The sequence below is a fragment of the Panthera onca genome, chromosome X, assembly GCF_046562875.1.
Source record: "Panthera onca isolate mPanOnc1 chromosome X, mPanOnc1 haplotype 2, whole genome shotgun sequence".
NCBI classification, from domain to species: Eukaryota; Metazoa; Chordata; class Mammalia; order Carnivora; family Felidae; genus Panthera; species Panthera onca.
This window is the reverse complement of record NC_138357.1, coordinates 93,879,260-93,896,593: the sequence shown is the minus strand read 5'-3', so window position 1 is coordinate 93,896,593 and position 17,334 is coordinate 93,879,260. Positions and strand designations below refer to the sequence as shown.

Here is a 17,334-nt window from a genome sequence, read left to right as displayed (position 1 = left end):
TTCAGGTAAGAGTTGATGTTGCAATCTTGAGTCCAAATTCCACAGGGCAGGCCAGGCAGGGTTTCTATGTTGCAGTTGCGAGAATTTCCCCTTCTTCAAAGGAAGTCTTTTCTCTTAAAGCCTTCAACTCATTGAATGAGGCCCACCCAGATTGTGGAGGGTAATCTGTTTCACTCAGTGTCTACTGACTTAAATATTAATCACATCTAAAAAAGTATCTTCACAGTAACATCTAGACTAGTTTGACTGAACAACAAGATACCATAGCCTAGCCAAATTGACCCATCAAATTAACCATCACAGCATATAAAAAGATTATAGGGATTTTTTAATTCACTTTTCACCCAAGTGGAATCATAATTTTCTGTGCAACTTGCTTATTATCTTACAATAATATATCATATCATTATTAATAAAATAATAATATCTCATACTTATCAGATCAATCATTGTAGATCTTATTACTTTAAAAAGTTGCATACTATTCAACCATCTGTCCTTTTGAGGGGATCGTTTCCAGTTATGACCACTGCAAAAAACATCTTTACACATGCATACTTATATATTGGTACATTTATTTCTGGAGGCTATAATCCCAAAATTGTGTGGCTGTGCCAAAGAATAGGCGCATCTTTGATTTTAATAGATCCTACTAAATTACTTTCATAATATGCTATACCAATTCTCCCTCTAGCCAGTAATTAAAGCAAGTACACATTTCCATACATCATTGTCAAAATTAGTTCTAAATTTGGCCTGACGGGTGAAAAATGGTATCCTGTTATTATTGTGTGTGTGTGTGCTTAAAATCTCTAATTGTGATAGGGGTGCCCGGGTGGCTCAGTCAGTTAAGTGTCCGACTCTTGATGTTGGCTCAGGTCATGGTCTCCCAGTTCCGTTCATGAGATCGAGCCCCATGTCAGGCTGTGCTGACAGCATGAAGCCTACTTCAGATACTGTCTCTCCCTCTCTCTCTCTGCCCCTTCCCCACTTGCACTTGCTCAAAATAAATGAAATAAACTTTCTAAAAAATGTGACTGTGGTAAAATATATATATATTGTAACAATATATACAACATATCTAATAATAATATATATCACATAAAATTTACCATCTTAAGCATTTGTAAGTGTATTGTTGTGCAGTCAAACTCCAGAACTGTTTTCACCTGCAAATCTGAAACTCTGTGGCCATTAAACATTTATTCACCATGACTCCCTCCCCCCAGCCCCTGGCAACCGTTTCATTTTCTGTCTCTATGAATTTGACTAATCTAGATGCCTTGTGCAGGTGGAATCATGCAGTATTTGCCTTTTTTTGTGACTGGCTTATTTCACTTCAACATAATGTCTTGAAGATTCATCCATATTGTAGAATGGCTCAGAATTCCCCTCCTTTTTAAGGCTGAATAATATTCCGTTGCATTTATCTACCACACTTCATTCGTCTGTCTATGGACACTTGGGCTGCTTCCATCTTTTAGCTATTTTGAAGAATGATGCCATGAACATAGGTGTGCAGCTATCTCTTTGAAACCCTGCTTTCAGTTCTTTTGGGTATATCCCCAGAAGTGAAATGCTGGATCGTAGGGTAGTTCTATGTTTAACTTTTTGAGGAACTTCGATACTGTTTTCCACGGTGGCTGCACTAATTTACATTCCCACCAGCAGTGCAGGAGAGTTCTGAATCTTCCACATCCTCACCAACACTTGTTCTTTTCTGTTCCTTTGGTAGTAGCCACTGTCCTCCTCCAGCTTTAACTTTTACTTTTATATATAAACATATATATTTACTTAGATATTTATAATTATGTATTTATATATTTACACTTTCTTTTCTATGAATTTCCTCTTAGTAATTTATTTTTATTTTTTTTAACTTATTATTATTATTTTTTTTTGAGAGAGAGAGACAGAGACAGAGTGCAAGCTGGGGAGGGGCAGAGAAAGAGGGAGACACAGAATCCCAAGCAAGCTCCAGGCTCTGAGCTGTCAGCACAGAGCCCAACGCAGGGCTCGAACCCACAAATGGTGAGATCATGACCTGAGCTGAAGTTGGATGCTCAACCGACTGAGCCACCCAGGCGCCTCTCCTCTTTGTGGTTTATAATCTTCACCTTTTTTTCGGTTGGGTTGTTTGTCTTTTTTTTTTCTTATTTTTTTTTTTAATGTTTATTTTTGAGAGGGGGGAGGGGAGGGGCAGAAAAAAGGGAGACACAGAATCCAGAGCAGGCTCCAGGCTCTGAGCTGTCAGCACAGAGCCCGACACGGGGCTCCAACTCACGAACCGTGAAATCATGACCTGAGCCGAAGTCAGACACTTAACCGACTGAGCGACCCAGGCGCCCCTGTTTGTCTTTTTTTCATCAACATATAGAAGCCCTAAAAAGTATGTATTCTGGAAGCCCTGTGTTGGGTTGAAATCTGAAATTGCCATTCTTTCTTTCTTTCTTTCTTTTTTTTTTTTTTTTTTTTTTTGGCCATAAACAGTTGATGATGAGCAATTTCATGTAGTTTAAACTGAATATTATGTATATGAATCCTTTGTCTGCAATTTGTTGCAATGATTTTCTCATAGCTTTTATCCTTTGACTTTATATGGTGTCTTCTACCCCTGGAAAATTTTAATTGTGTCTTTTATCAAATTTGTTTCATTTCCTTTATGTCTTCTGAGTTTCTTGTATTATTTAAGGTCTCCCTACCTGAATATCATATAAATATCCTCCTAAATTTACTCTTAGAATGTTTTTATTATTTTACCTTTGCATCTTTAATCCATCTGTAATTAAAGAAATAGGGGGCCTAACTTCATATTTTCCCTGTAAGAAGCAATTATTCTACCACTTATTAAATAATCCATCAGTGAATTGAAGTGCCACCTTTATTATACACTGTATTAAGTTCCCATAAAATCTATGTCTTTCTTCTCTATTCCATTGCATTGATCTATTTGTCTATTCCCGTGCCAATTCTCTACTCTTTTGATTACACTTGCTTTATAGCAAGTTTTAATATCCATTAGGGCAAGACACCAGTGGGGTATTACTGGTCTTGTTTCTCAAAGTTTTATTAGCAGTGATCACAGAATTGCTGAGCTATTGTTCTTCACAGAAATATACAGACACCCCTCATTAACAGTTAAATCACTTACACATCTTAATATTTCTCTCAGCTCATGAAGCTAGTTGGGTTCAAGTTCCCCTTGGGAGGTCCGTACCCAGAGCTTCAGCAATTAGCTGGGAGGATGGAGCGGAGATGGAGGAAGAAGCAAGTCTCTTCAGAAGCCCTCAGTGTAGACCTAAGATCACTCATAATTGTCCCCCACTGTCCTCAGGATGGACCTGTCAGGTAGATGGGGTAGTAAAGGAAAGCGGCAGAGCGGCAGAAACAAATTACCTGCTTCAGACTCTCAGTTAGGAATGGCCTTCTTCTTAACAAATATTTAAATGATCCCAAAATAGGGGCGCCTGGATGGCTCAGTCGGTTAAGCGTCCGACTCTTGATTTCTGCTCAGGTCATGATCTCGCGTTTGTGAGTTCAAGCCCCGCATCAGACTCTGTGCTGATGGTGCAGAGCCTGCTTGGGATTCTGTCTTCTTCTCTCTCTGCCTCTCCCCTGCTTGCTCGCTCTCTCTCTCTCTTGCAAAATAAATTTTTAAAAAATTAAAAAAAAATAAAACTTTAAACGACCCCCAAATATAAGTAACTCCTCTACTTGTCATTCCACAGTATCGCTTATTAAATGAAACATGTGGAAGCTCCCACATGGCGATGGGATCTCAGCAAGCGATGAAGGCACGCTGAAAGCCAGGTAGGTTTGTGCCGACTAGCCGGCATCCCCAAGTGCCTACTTCTGCAGGATGCCAGACCACCGTGGAAATAAATCAAACCACCGTGCCAGGTCTCAGGTCTCCAACTTAACTCAGGTCTCCACACAAATTCCTGACATAACTAAGGAAACGTACCCAGTCCCACTCCCCCTGAAGTGAGGCCTACCCTGGGCAGAAATCTAAAAATCTTGGTGGCCTCGCCCTAGCTCTAGCTGTCATTTCTGTGCCACGTGTCTGCAACTTGTTCCATGCTTCTATTATCCGTATCACTCAAAGTCACTGGTCATAATTAGCCTCCAATGTTTTTTGAAATCGTGTTATAAAATTGTAAATGTAATCCATGAACTTAGTTTTTATAGTAAATATGTACAAAGCACATATAGTAAATAGTAAAAATGTACAAAGGGCATAAAAATGGAAATACAGAGGGGCGCCTGGGTGGCTTGGTGAGTTTAAGCATCCGACTCTTGGTCTTGCCTCAAGTCATGGTCTCATGGTTCTTGAGCTCAAGCCCCGCTTCGGGCTCCTGGCACTGACAGCACGGCAGAGGCTACTTGGGATTCTCTCTCTCTCTCTCTCTCTCTCTCTCTTTCTCTCTCTCTCAAAATAAATAAACTTTACAAAATGTAAATATATAGAGAAAATGGATTTAGAAAGTCTCTCGTCAAGGCACTTCAGCGGCTCAGTTGATGAAGCATCTGACTCCTAATCTCGGCTTGGGTCATGATCTCACAGTTCATAAGATTGAGCCCCGTGTCGGGCTCTGCAGTGACAGCGTGGAGCCTGCTTGGGATTCTCTCTCTCCCTGTCTCTCTGCCCCTCTCCTGCTTGCTCACATGTGTTCTCTTTCTCTCTCAAAATAAATAAACTTAAAAAAAACCAAAGTCTGTCATTCTTTCTCATGCCCCCCAGCCCCTCCAATCTCCCCTTACCTTTTTTCATTTGTTACTTGCATGGAGAGAAACTTCCTGCAAATGAACCAAGAATCCAGTCTTCTTAGATTTCTCCTTATAAATGAGTGCCCTGATTTATTAAATTGCAAATTGGTTAAATTTCATAGAGAGGAAAAGCATTCTACTTCAGCAGATCCTACATTGCAGGCTAGGGATAAAGAAGGACTGAGCTGGCTAGAGGAAAGAGAGCTGAGGTCAGACGGGTATGGGGTGTGGAGAGAGCTCAAGTGAGGACACCAGGGAGGCTGACAGGCTAAATGAAGTCCTCACAAATATGGGGGAAGTGCGTCCTGACTTCTGGCAGCCATGGGGAACCTGAGGGAATCAGGAGGGTATGACCCTGTGCACTGGCCACCAGTAGCGGGAGGAGTGGAGGGTCTAGCAGCCCATTGCAGAGGCAGCTAGTTGTTCGGGACACGAGGGACAAGAAACAGGGCTGGCAGGATGGATGGGTGCAGGAAGCTAGTGAGGCTGGGGCCTGGAGCAGGTTACTTCCTTACTTGACAACACTGCCTTGTGTGGATGCTGGAGGAAAAACAGGGAGAAGACTCAAGAGTCCCAGGCAGACTAGGACAATTCAGGCTGCCCCACTCCTCAGGGAGGAAGACGGACACGACCCCCCAACTTTCACCCCTACTCTCAGGAGTACTGGTGGAAACCACCTTGGACAAAACTGCAGCAGACTATTTCCGAAGTCAGACGGTGTGTCAGATGGCTTCCTTTTGCCCTTCCAGATCCACTCCACCCTTTTCCACCTACTCTGTGCCCCTGCAAGCCGAAGTCCATGGACTCCACCAATGGGCTCCTACGTCCTCTGTCTTCCAGTTGCCTTTGGCCACCACTGAGAGATGGGAGGCTGGGAGGAGAGAGATCAGGGTATTTGTTTCCCTCGAATGCCTTCTTTCTGGGTCCCTGAGGGCTACCTGGTTTCATCCCTGAGCCAAAAGCCATCACTCCTGTCAAGAGGCCCTCTTCACAGAATTCTCTTGTGAGGTTCCAGTAACTGCTCCCTCCTTCTGCTCCTTCTGTCCTGTGGTTTCCCTACACCCTGATATGCCTTTGTAAATAGTCTATTAAACTCGTCTCAATTTACCCAATCTGAGGGTGCCATCTGTTTCCTGCCTGGGCCTGGAATGATGCAGATGGCTTGTCTGACAGGGCCTATTGAGGGAGAGTCCAAGGACTCCTTATTGCTCCAGGCAGAGGTGGGGCAGCCTGCAGGTAGCTGGAGGTTACTACAGACACCTGGAATGAAGCCAGGAACTTGAACTCTTCGGAGGCACGGACGGTGTCTTAGTGTCTTTGCAGCCCCAATATTAGGGCAGGGCCTGTCCTTTAGTAGGGGACCCTCTAAAAACAGGTTTCCTCCGTTCCTTCAGTTCAGGAATACTTTTCTGTGTCGGAAGGGTCCCCTTCTCAAATGATGATGTCCCTAAGAGGTTGCACTTTGAATGATTTTCTGCTAAGATCAAAACAGTCAGTGAATCCTTGAGCAGAAATTAGATGCCAACACTCATAGGAGAACAGGCCCCAGGAAGGGGCTGAGCGAATGAGAATCTGGAAAAGCACTGGAGGAAGAAGATGCCCCAATAGGGAGAAACGGAGGGCTCCACAGGCCTCCTCTCCCATTCTGCAACTTTGTTCAAGGCCAAAATTCTGGGCCAGGGGGAGGTGCTGATCCAGCTTAAGAAAAGAAGAGAAGCAAGAGCTCTCACCACTGTGCAGGGGGCTTTCCATCTCTTACCAGGTGGCAGGTTTAGGCCACTTACCTGCACGCTTTGCAACATAGAAATATTCTAATCGTTGCTAGAAGATAATGTATATGTGGCCTTTTATCATTTGTTTGAAAGCCAGTGTACAACATGATCACAGCTGTCGATATGGTATGTCTTGATAAAGATTGGAATACGCATGAAAATATTGTTATAGAATCATTTTCCCTTTTTTGGCTTTATTGAATTATAGCTGATGTACAAAAATTTCATACATTTAGCATATACGTCATGATGGCGTTGAATATGTGCATATACCTATAGTACCATCACCGTAACCAATACTAAACATATCCACCACCTTCAAAAATTTCCCTGTGTTCTTTTGTGATGTTTTCTGGTTTGGGTGGTTTTTTCTGGTGAGAATACTTAACAGGAGATCTATCCTCTTAACAAATTTAATTTTAGGTGCTATGTTGTTACAGTAGTTTTCTAGAACTTACTCATCTTGCATTTGGCATAGTTTTTTATCCGAAAATGGTTAAGCTCATAAAATTATTCTTATAATAAATAAAAATGGACGAAAAACCACAAAGCAAGTATCTATATGAAATTAGACCAAGCTTTTTCTTTTTAGCCTCCTTTTCCTCATCTATATGATGAGATAACTTTTCTATAGTCCATTCCAAATTTTACAGAATGTGATTCTGAATGTGATTACAGAATGTTAAAATGAGTCATAAAAATATGGATATAGGAAGAGAGAGTGAGATTTTGGTTATTTTAACATTTCCATAAAAATCAAGAAATAGGTAGCATTGGTTTTGTCCTCATTGGGACTATGGTAACTGAAGTTCTGTTTGTCTAGCATGGTTTCCCATTTCTTTCTCTGGGTCACTTTGAAGATCCTTTCCTCAATTCCACATGATCCTGGTGGGCAGGTCAATCATGGTGCCCTGTTTCCTCCTTGACAGGCATTTGGTGGTCACATGGCCAAAGCAGAGCCAATCAGAAGCTTCTCTAAAATTGATATATGGCCCGGGCAGTAAAGAAGGTCTCTTTCTCCTGAAGCTTTTCAGTCTTTCTGCCTATTATCTGGGTGACATTAGACAAATTATTTAACTTCTCTGAGACTCAATTTTCTCACATTAAATGAGGATAATAATATAATCTACCTCATAAGAATATGTGAGGAACAGATGATATAAGGTTATAAACTTTAAAGTATATTATAATATCAATTATTTTTTAATGAATTTGTTATTATTAAACATAAGGAAAATTATATGATAAACTAACCCATGATAAGATATTAGTCAATGTCATCATATGGCATTAAGTCTTTCAAGGGTATTTCCTTTTTTTTTTTTTTAATTTTAGACAGAGAGAGAGAGAGAGAGTGTGTGTGTGTGTGAGTGGGGGAGAGGGGCAGAGGGAGAGAGAGACAGAGAGAGAGAGAGAATCTCAAGCAGGCTCTATATCCAGCACAGAGCCCAACGAGGGGCTCAATACCATGACCCTGGCATCATGACTCAAGCCGAAATCAAGAGCTGGACTCTCAACTGACTGCGCCACCCAGACACCCCCCCCCCTTTTTTTTTTTAAAGGAATCCATTATATAAAGTACAAAAATAAGCTGCAGCAGTCTATACTGTCAGAAGTTAGGATAGTGGTTCACTTTGCAGCTGAGGCTAGTGCTCAGAGGGGGCATGAAGGGGCTTCTAAGGGGGGTTGATTGTATTCTGTTTCTTGACCTGCGTTCTATTTACATGGTATATTGTTAGTGAAAATTCGTTGGCCCATATGCTTAAGATATGTGCTCTTTTCTGTATGTATGTTATACTTCAATAACAAGTTTTAAGAACTTGAGGACTTCTATTTTCAAGAAGATGGAATAGACATACTTTTCTTAACTCTGCCCATAAGTACAACTGAAAACTCTGGACATTATATATGGAACAAACATAAGAAGACCCAAAATGGAGAGAAGAGGGAGGACCTGCTAAGGACCTCAGTACTCCAGGAACAACATGGTAGTGAATTCTCTGGATTTTCTTTTTGACTCATATATCCCAGATTTGTAGCTCTAGAAGCTGACATCCAGAAATGCAAACAAGTGCAGAAAAAAAAAAAAAGCCCAACAAAAGCTGCTCTTTCTAAGCCAAAAGATTGAGAAAGAGCAGCATAGGAAGAGAAAACTTTTCAACAGCAACTGCTCTACTCCAGCTAAACCCACACAGAAAGCTATAGCCCCACTCCCACTCATAACTAGCAAAGGCCAAGTGGGAAACCTAGAATTCCACCCTTGCCAGGGTAGAACAAGGTACCTCAACCTACCCATTGGGATGATATCAGAAAACGCAACCTGTGGAGCCAGCTCTTTCTTCCCTGCTGGGTAGTAATGAGGAACCTGAACTTCCACCCTGCATCCTTTCTGCTGAAGTAGCATCAGAAGAACCCTAGTGGAGACTCAGGACACTGACCATTGCTCAGTGATACTGAGGCCACCCTCTCCTTGGGGTGTCAGTGGAGACCTAGTGGGGAGCCTAAACTGCCACCCACTCAGCAGTAATAAGGAGCCCCCTCCAACAGATACTCCTCCCCACTTCCTCTCCCAGTCCAACAGAGACCGAGAGGACTTCTATGCTGACCTGGTAGTAATGGGGATCTCTTCTTCTCCTGTTGGAGTTGTATTAAAAAAAAAACAGGGGCTCCTGGGTGGCACAGTCGGTTGAGCATCCGACTTTGGCTCAGGTCATGATCTCGTGATCTGTGAGTTCGAGCCCTGGGTCGGGCTCTGTGCTGACAGCTCAGAGCTTGGAGCCTACTTCAGATTCTGCGTCTCCCTCTCTCTCTGCCCCTACCCTGCTAATGCTCTGTCTCTCTCTCTGTCAAAAATAAATAAATATTAAAAAAAATTTTTTAAAAACAGCTAAAACAGGTTTAGATAAGATATAGAGTCATAACATAATACCCAAAACACCCAGGTTTTAATCAAAAATCACTTATGATACTAGGAATGAGGAAGATCTCAAGCTAAATAAGAAAAGATGCCAAAACTGAGATGAAACACATATTAAAATTTTCTGACAAAGTTTTTAAGGCAACCATCATAAAAATAATAACGAGCAATCACAAATACACTTGACACAAATGAAAAAAAAAAAGTCTCAGTAAAGAAATAGAAGACATAAAGAAAAACCAAAGGGAAATTTCAGACTGAAAGATGAAATAACCAAAATTTAAAAACTCAATGGATAGGCTCAACTGCAGAATAGAAGAGACAAAAGAAAGAATCAGTGAACTGGAAGGTAGAGCAACAGAAATTACCCGGTCTGAACAACAGAAAATAGACTGAATAAACAAACAGAACCTCAGGGATACGTAAAGAACTCTCAAAACGCAGTACTTAAAAAACAAAATAAAGCAATAATCCACTTAGTAAATGGATTAAAAACATGAAGAGACATTTTACTGAAGAGGATATACAGATGGCAGATAAGCACACACAAAAAAATTAACCTTTAGGGAAATGCAAACTCATCAGAATAGCTGAAATTTAAAAATAGTGACATCATCACATGCTGGTAGAGATGCAGAGAAACTAGATCACTCATATCTTGCTTAGAGGAGGGTGTGTAAAATGATACAGCCGCCATAGAAAACAATTTGGCAGTTTCCTGAAAAACTAAATATATACTTACCATATGACCTACCACTTGTACTTCTGGGCATTTATATGAGTGAAATGAAAACATATGTTCGTACAAAAACCTGTACATAAATGTTTATAGCAGCTTCATTCGTAATTGCCCCACACTGGAACAATCCAGATGTCCTTCAGAAGATGAATAAACTGTGATACATCCATACCATGAAATAACACTCAATAGTAAAAAGGAATATGGTATTGACACGCGCAACAACCTGGATGGATCACCAGGGAATGGTGGTGAGTGAATCAAGCTAATTTCAAAAGCCTACCTGTCTGACTACCTTTATATAGCTTTCTCGACAAAATCATAGAAATGGAAAACAGATTAGTGGTTGCCAGGGATCAAGGAGGAGTGGGATGGGAAGGAAATGGGTGAGGCCATAAAAGGGCAACATGAGGGATCCTTGTGATGATGCAGCTGTTCTATACCTTGGCTGTGTCAGTGTCAGTATTTGGTTGTGATATTGTACTATAGTTTTGTAAGATGTGAGCATTGCGGGAAAGTGAGTAAAGGATACCAGGAATCTCTGTATTATTTTCTTACAACTGTGTTTAACTTTATAATGATCTCAGAATAAAATGTTTACTTTTTTTAAATGAAGTAAAAGGGACCCCTAAAAAGCAGAAAGCCTATAGGACTGAGAGAAAAAACATCTCATAGTATGATTTCAGGCATGGTGTCAAGTCAGTAGAAGAGGGAGATAGATGCACCTTTTGCCACCTTCGCTATTTTTAATGTTTATTTTATTTATTTATTTTGAGAGAGAGAGAGAGAGAGACAGAGAGAGAGAGAGAGAGAGAGTGTGTGTGTGTGTGTGTGTGTGCGAGCAGGGGAGGAGCAAAGAGAGAGGGAGAGAGAGAATCCCAAGCAGGCTCAGCTCTGTCAGCGCAGAGCCCGTCATGGGGCTCGATCCCACAAACTGTGAGATCATGACCTGAGCTGAAATCAAGAGTCGGATCCTTAACTGACTGAGCCACCCAGGTGCCCCTTGCCACCTTCACTAAAGTCACTCCTTGCACCTAAGAGAGAGAGATATTACTACAGACATACCTCAGAGATATTGCGGGTTTGGTTTCAGACCACTGTAATAAATCACAGTATCACAATAAATATCACAATAAAGTGAGTCAAATGAAGTTTTTGGTTTCCCAGCGCATATAAAAGTTTTGTTGACACTATACTGTAGTCTATTAAGTATGCAATAATAGCATTGTCTAAAAAAACAATGTACATACATTAATTGAAAACTACTTTATGGCTGGGGCCCCTGGGTGTCTCAGTTGGTTAAGTGTCCAACTCTTGTTTCAGTTCAGGTCATGATCTCACAGTTTGTGAGTTCAAGCCCAGCATCGGGCTTCACACTGATAGTGTGGAGCCTGCATGGGATTCATTCTCTGCCTCTCTGTCTCTGTCTCTGTCTCTGTCTCTCTCAAAAATAATTAAACCTTTTTAAAAAATAAAAAAAAAAATAAGAAGCAACTCCTCATCCATTAACGTTTTATCATGAGATCGCAGCAATTCAGTCTCCTCTTCAGGCTTCACTTCTAATTCCAGTTCTCTTGCTGTTTCCACCACATCTGCAGTTACTTCCTCCACTGAAGTCTTGAACCCCTCCACTATCCATGAGGGTTGGAATCCACTTCTTCCAAACTCCTGGTAGTGTTGATATTTTGGCCTCTTCCCACGACTCGCGTGTTGTTAATGGCACGTAGAATGGTAAATCCTTTCCAGAAGATGTGCAGTTTACTTTCCCCAGACCCATCAGCGGAATCACTATCAGTGGCGGCTGTGGTCTTATGAAATGCATATCTTAAGTGATAAGACTTGAAAGTTAAAATGACTCCTTGATCCGTGAGCTGACCTATGGATGCTGTGTTAGCAGGCATGAAAACAACATTAATTTCACTGTCCATCTCCATCTGAGCTTTTGGGTGACCAGATGCATTGTCAATGAGAAGTAATATTTTGAAAAGCATCTTTTTTTTCTGAACACTAGGTCTCGACAGTGGGCTTAGAAAATTTGTAAAGCAAGTTGTAAACAGATGTGCTATCATCCAGGCTTTGTTGCTCCATTTAGAGAGCATAGGCAGAGTAGATTTAACATAATTCCTAATGGCCATAGGATTTTCAGAATAGTACATGAGCATTGGCTTCAATTTAAAGTCACCAGCTGCATTTGAAGCTTTGAAGCCAGGTATCGACTTCTCTCTGCCTCTGAAAGTCCTAGATGTCATCTTCTTCCAATAGAAGGCTATTTCACCTACACTGAAGATCTGTTGCTTAGTGTAGCCATCTTCATTAACTACCTTAGCTAGATCTTCTGGGTAAGTTGCTGCAGCTTCTACATCAGCATTTGCTGCTTCGCCGTGCACTTTTATGTTATAGAGAAGGCTTCTTTCCTTAAACTTCATGAACCAAGCTCTGCAGCAAACCTCTGGAAACAAAATTTGCCAGCTTTTCTTCTGCAGCTTCCTCACCTCTCTAAGCCTTCATAGAATTTTGCAGAGTTAGGGCTTTGCTCTGGATTAGGCTTTGGTTTAAGGGAATGTTATGGCTGGTTTGATCTTCTGTCCACACCACTAAAACTTACTCCTTATCAGCAATGACGTTGTTTTGCTTTCTTATCATTCATGTGTTCACTGGAGTTGCACTTCCAGTTTCTTTCAAGAACTTTTCCTTTGCATTCACAGCATGGCTAACTTGTTTGCCACCACAAGAGGCCTAGTTTTCAGCCTATCTCACCTTTTGATATACTGTCCTCGCTAAGTTTAACCATTTCTAGCCCTTAGTTAAGTTTTTTAGTGATTTTTTTAAAACTTTTTTTTTTTTTTAAGTAAGCTCTACACCCAACGCAAGGCTTGAACTCACGACCCTAAGATCAGGAGGTGCATGATCCACTGACTGAGCCAACCAGGAGCCCCTAGCCTTTGATTTAAAGTGACAGATGTTGGGGGCGTCTGGGTGGTTCATTTGGTTGAGCGTCCAACTTCGGCTCAGGTCATGGTATCACGGTTCATGAGTTCGAGCTCTGCACCGGGCTCACTGCTGTCAACGTGGAGCCCACTTTGGATCCTCCGTCCCCCTCTCGCTTTGCCCCCTGCTCAAAAACAAAGTAAAAAAAAGTAAGAGATGTGGGACTTAAATATTTAGAGGCCCCTTGTAGCATTATTAATTGGCCTAATTTCATTATTGTTGTATACGTATATGTTTATGGTGCCCCCAAACAATTACAATAGTAACATCAAAGATCACTGACCACAGATCACCATAACAAATGTTATAATAATGAAAAACTTTGAAATACTGCAAGAATTACCAAAATGTGATACAGAGACACAAAGTGAGCAAATGTTATTGGGAAAATGGTGCTAATACACTTTCTTCATGCAGGGTTGCCACAAACATTCAATTTGTAAAAAACAAACAAACAAACAAACAAAAAACCTCAGTATCTGTGAGGCACAATAAAGCAGGGTATGTCTGTATTTACATTCAGATGATTGAAGGGCAAGTCTTCATGTATTATGAAGAAGGTAATTTATAAATTACCCTTTGTAAGATTTGCAGTCATCAATAAAGGCAAGACAAGAATCTGTGTCTGCTATTCTTAGCCCCAGACATAAAAGACTTAAAAATCTTAGTTGGTGCTCTATGTGTTTAAGTAATTTAACTATAGTGATTTACATATAAAAGATTAACAGTTTGAATCTGCACCATAGATGAATTTGCAGCTGAAAACACATCAGTGCTATCTAGGTAAATTTTCAAAATATCGAAATTTTCTGAGAGAAACTACCCATGGTCTCTGATGTGGCTACAGAATAATGGTCTCCTGATGACTCATAAAATATTTCTTTGGGGGGAAAAATACCTCTAGCACTACAAATAGGGTTGCAGAAACTAAAACAAAACAAACGTTGTCAAGTCAGGAGGTTTCCTTTGGTCATGCTGTGTAACTCCTGTTGTGGTGCTCCATTGGGGAGGTTGGTAGAAAAGTGGGGGCTGGAGAGGTGGGGATGGAAGAAGAGACTCTTGAAGAGAGACTCTTGTAACTAATATCTCTTTTTGGTACATCTAAGAACTTTAGGAAATAATGTCTTAAGATGAAAAGGAATTGTACTGATAATTGAAGCATTCAGATTCTAAAGAGGACTGTGTGAGAACCAAAATACCCGGGAGAAATACATTTCTTTAAAATTTTTACTTTAGAGAGAGACAGAGAGAGTGCAGGCTCGGAACAGGGACGAAGAGAGGGAGGGAGGGAGAGAATCCTAAGCAGGCTCCACACTCAGCGTGGAGTCCCACTCAGGGCTCAGTCCCACAACCCTGGGATCATGACCCGAGCCAAAATCAATACTCGGACACTTAACCAACTGAGCCACCCAGGTGCCCCACAGAAATACATTTTAAATACATGACCATGAAGATACTGGCATTAATAAATCGGTGTGGACCCCCTTCAAGATTGAATATTTAGAGGAAGAAGAAAGGGAGGAGAGGTGAGGAGGTGACTGGCATGGCTTAGTGTTTGGTCTGTGCTGCCTCTGGGTTCTGAATCCTACCCCAGAAGGGCTAACCAAACTTCAAGGGTTGGCTGAGGCAGGGACAAGTAGTGCTGGAGGTAGGCAGCTGAGAGCCACCTGGCAAGACAATTTTGTTTTCCAAAAAATACTGATATGCAGCCAGAAACCAGGGAACTGAGGCATGGTCTCAGCAGGAGGGGCCCTGGTGGACACAAGGATGGAGAGGGGGTTACATGGAGCCCCAGAATTCAGGCTGACGCTAAGAGCTGAGCAAAGCTGGGCTCAGGAACAATTGCAGGTGTGGTAACAACATTCTAAGATAGCCCCTAAGATTCTCAGTCCCTGGTATACATACTTTGATTCATCCCCTCCCCTAGAGTGTGGGCAGGATCTGTGAATATGGTGGGATAATCATTCCGTTGATCAGGTTATGTCACACCAGATCCTGCCACAGCAGACTAGAGGGAAGTTCTCCTGCCAGTTTTGCCAATAGGGCTACCATGTTAGAAAGCCACATGGCTAGGCCCTGAGGGCAGTCTGTCGATGTTGAGCGATCCCCCTACCAAAAGCCAGAAAGAGAATTGGGATCTTAATCCACGACTTTAAGAAAATCAATCCTGGGGGCACCTGGCTGCCTCAGTCAGGGGAGCATGGGACTCTTGATCTCTGGATCATGAAATTGAGCCCCGCGTTGGATGTAGAAATTACTTAACATAAACAGATAGATGATAGATAGATGATAGATAGATAGATAAATGAAAGAAAGAAAGAAAGAAAGAAAGAAAGAAAGAAAGAAAGAAAGAAAGAAAGAAAGAAAATCAATTCTGCCAGCAACCTAATAGAGTTTGGAAGAGACTCTGAGCCTCACATGAGATCATAGCCCCATCTGGCTGACACCTTGATTTCAGCCCAATGAGACCGTGAGCAGAGGACCCAGCTAACCTGGGCCAGGATTCCTCACCCATGAAACTGTGAGTTATAAATTCATGTTGTTTTAAGCCACTAAGTTTGTGATAATTTGCTACACAGCCATAGAAAACTAATATAGAAGGTCGGCCTGGATTTAGGAATGTCAGGATCAAAGAGGTTTTGGTGACAGTGCCCGGCTGGGTAGATGGACCCCATGGGGCACTAACTTCAATTGAAGCAACCACAGAGGACATCCTACCCCTGCCATTGCTGTCTTTAAGGGTCCTTGGCACAACCGTCCTGTGTTAACTGCCACAACCTTGCTGAAAGTCAATTTAGCAGTATCTGTCAAAATCATAAGAGTGTATGATCTTTGACCCAGTAATTTTACTTCTAGGAATTGACCCCACATACATTAGTAGACATGGAAAATGATCCATGTACAAAGTTATCCATTTGCTCACTCATTCATACAACATGTGTATTGTTAATAGCATAAGATTGGAGGGGTGCCTGGGTGGCTCAGTCGGTTGAGTGTCCAACTTCAGCTCAGGTCATGATCTCGCGGTCTGTGGGTTCGAGCCCCGCGTCAGGCTCTGTGCTGACAGCTGGGAGCCTGGAGCCTGCTTTGGATTCTGTGTCTCCCTCTCTCTCTGCCCCTCCCTCGCTCATGCGTGCTCTCTCTCTCTCTCTCTCTCTGTCAAAAATAAACATTTAAAAAATTTTAAAAAATAGCATAAGATTGGAAACAACCTAAATTTCTATCACCAGTGATAATTAAGTACATTACCATACAGTGGAATACCACATGGCTGGAACAAAAGAACCAGGAAGCTCTATGTGTATCAGTATGGAAAGAGCTCTAACATGTTTTTAAGAGAAGAAGCAGAAGAGAGCATACATCATGTTAAAAGGAGAAAAGTAAGGATGTATATCCATATACATTAAAAAATGTCTGGAATAGAGTGTGCCTGGATGGCTCAGTCGGTTAAGTGTCCAACTTTGGCTCAGGTCATGATTTCACAGTTCGTGAATTCGAGCCCCATGTCAGGCTCTGTACTGACAGCTCAGAGCATGGAGACTGCCTCAGATTCTATGTCTCCCTCTCTCTCTGCCCTTCTCCCATTTGCGCTCTGTCTCTCTCTCTCTGTCTCTCAAAAATAAACATAATGGGGGGGGGGGGCGCCTGGTTGGCTCAGTCGGTTAAGCGTCCGACTGCGGCCCGGGTCATGATCTCACAGTCCGTGAGTTCAAGCCCCATGTCAGGCTCTGTGCTGACAGCTCAGAGCCTGGAGCCTGCTTCGGATTCTGTGTCTCCCTCTCTGCCCCTCCCCTGCTCATGCTCTGTCTCTCTCTGTCTCAAAAATAAATAAAAACATTTTAAAATAAATAAATAAATAAATAAACATTATGGGGTGCCTGGGTGGCTCAGTCGGTTGAGTGTCCAACTTAGGCTCAGGTCATGATCTGGAAGTTCACAAGTTTGAGCCCCACATTGGGCTCTGTGCTGACAGCTCAGAGCCTGGGGCCTCCTTCAGATTCTGTGTCTCCCTCTCTCTCTGCCCCTACCCCACTTGCACTCTGTCTCTCTCTCTCTCTCTCTCTCTCTCAAAAATAAACACTAAAAAAAAATTTATTTTTAACCTCTGAAAGGTTACAGTGGCTGTTTAATTGGGGAGGAAGGGGACTGGG

The 17,334-nt window shown here is 41.9% G+C and overlaps 2 long non-coding RNA genes across 2 annotated transcripts in view; one reads left to right on the top strand and one right to left on the bottom strand.

Annotated features, from left to right (window-relative positions):
• LOC145714219 (uncharacterized) overlaps positions 1-17,334 on the top strand; it is a 189,379-nt gene that overhangs the window by 125,278 nt on the left and 46,767 nt on the right. The window lies entirely within an intron of this gene.
• Positions 6,729-17,334, bottom strand: part of LOC145714220 (uncharacterized) — a 31,235-nt gene continuing 20,629 nt past the window's right edge. Inside the window, exon 4 of the long non-coding RNA XR_014136810.1 lies at positions 6,729-7,589. This is a non-coding gene — a long non-coding RNA (uncharacterized LOC145714220). The remainder of the gene's footprint in view (positions 7,590-17,334) is intronic.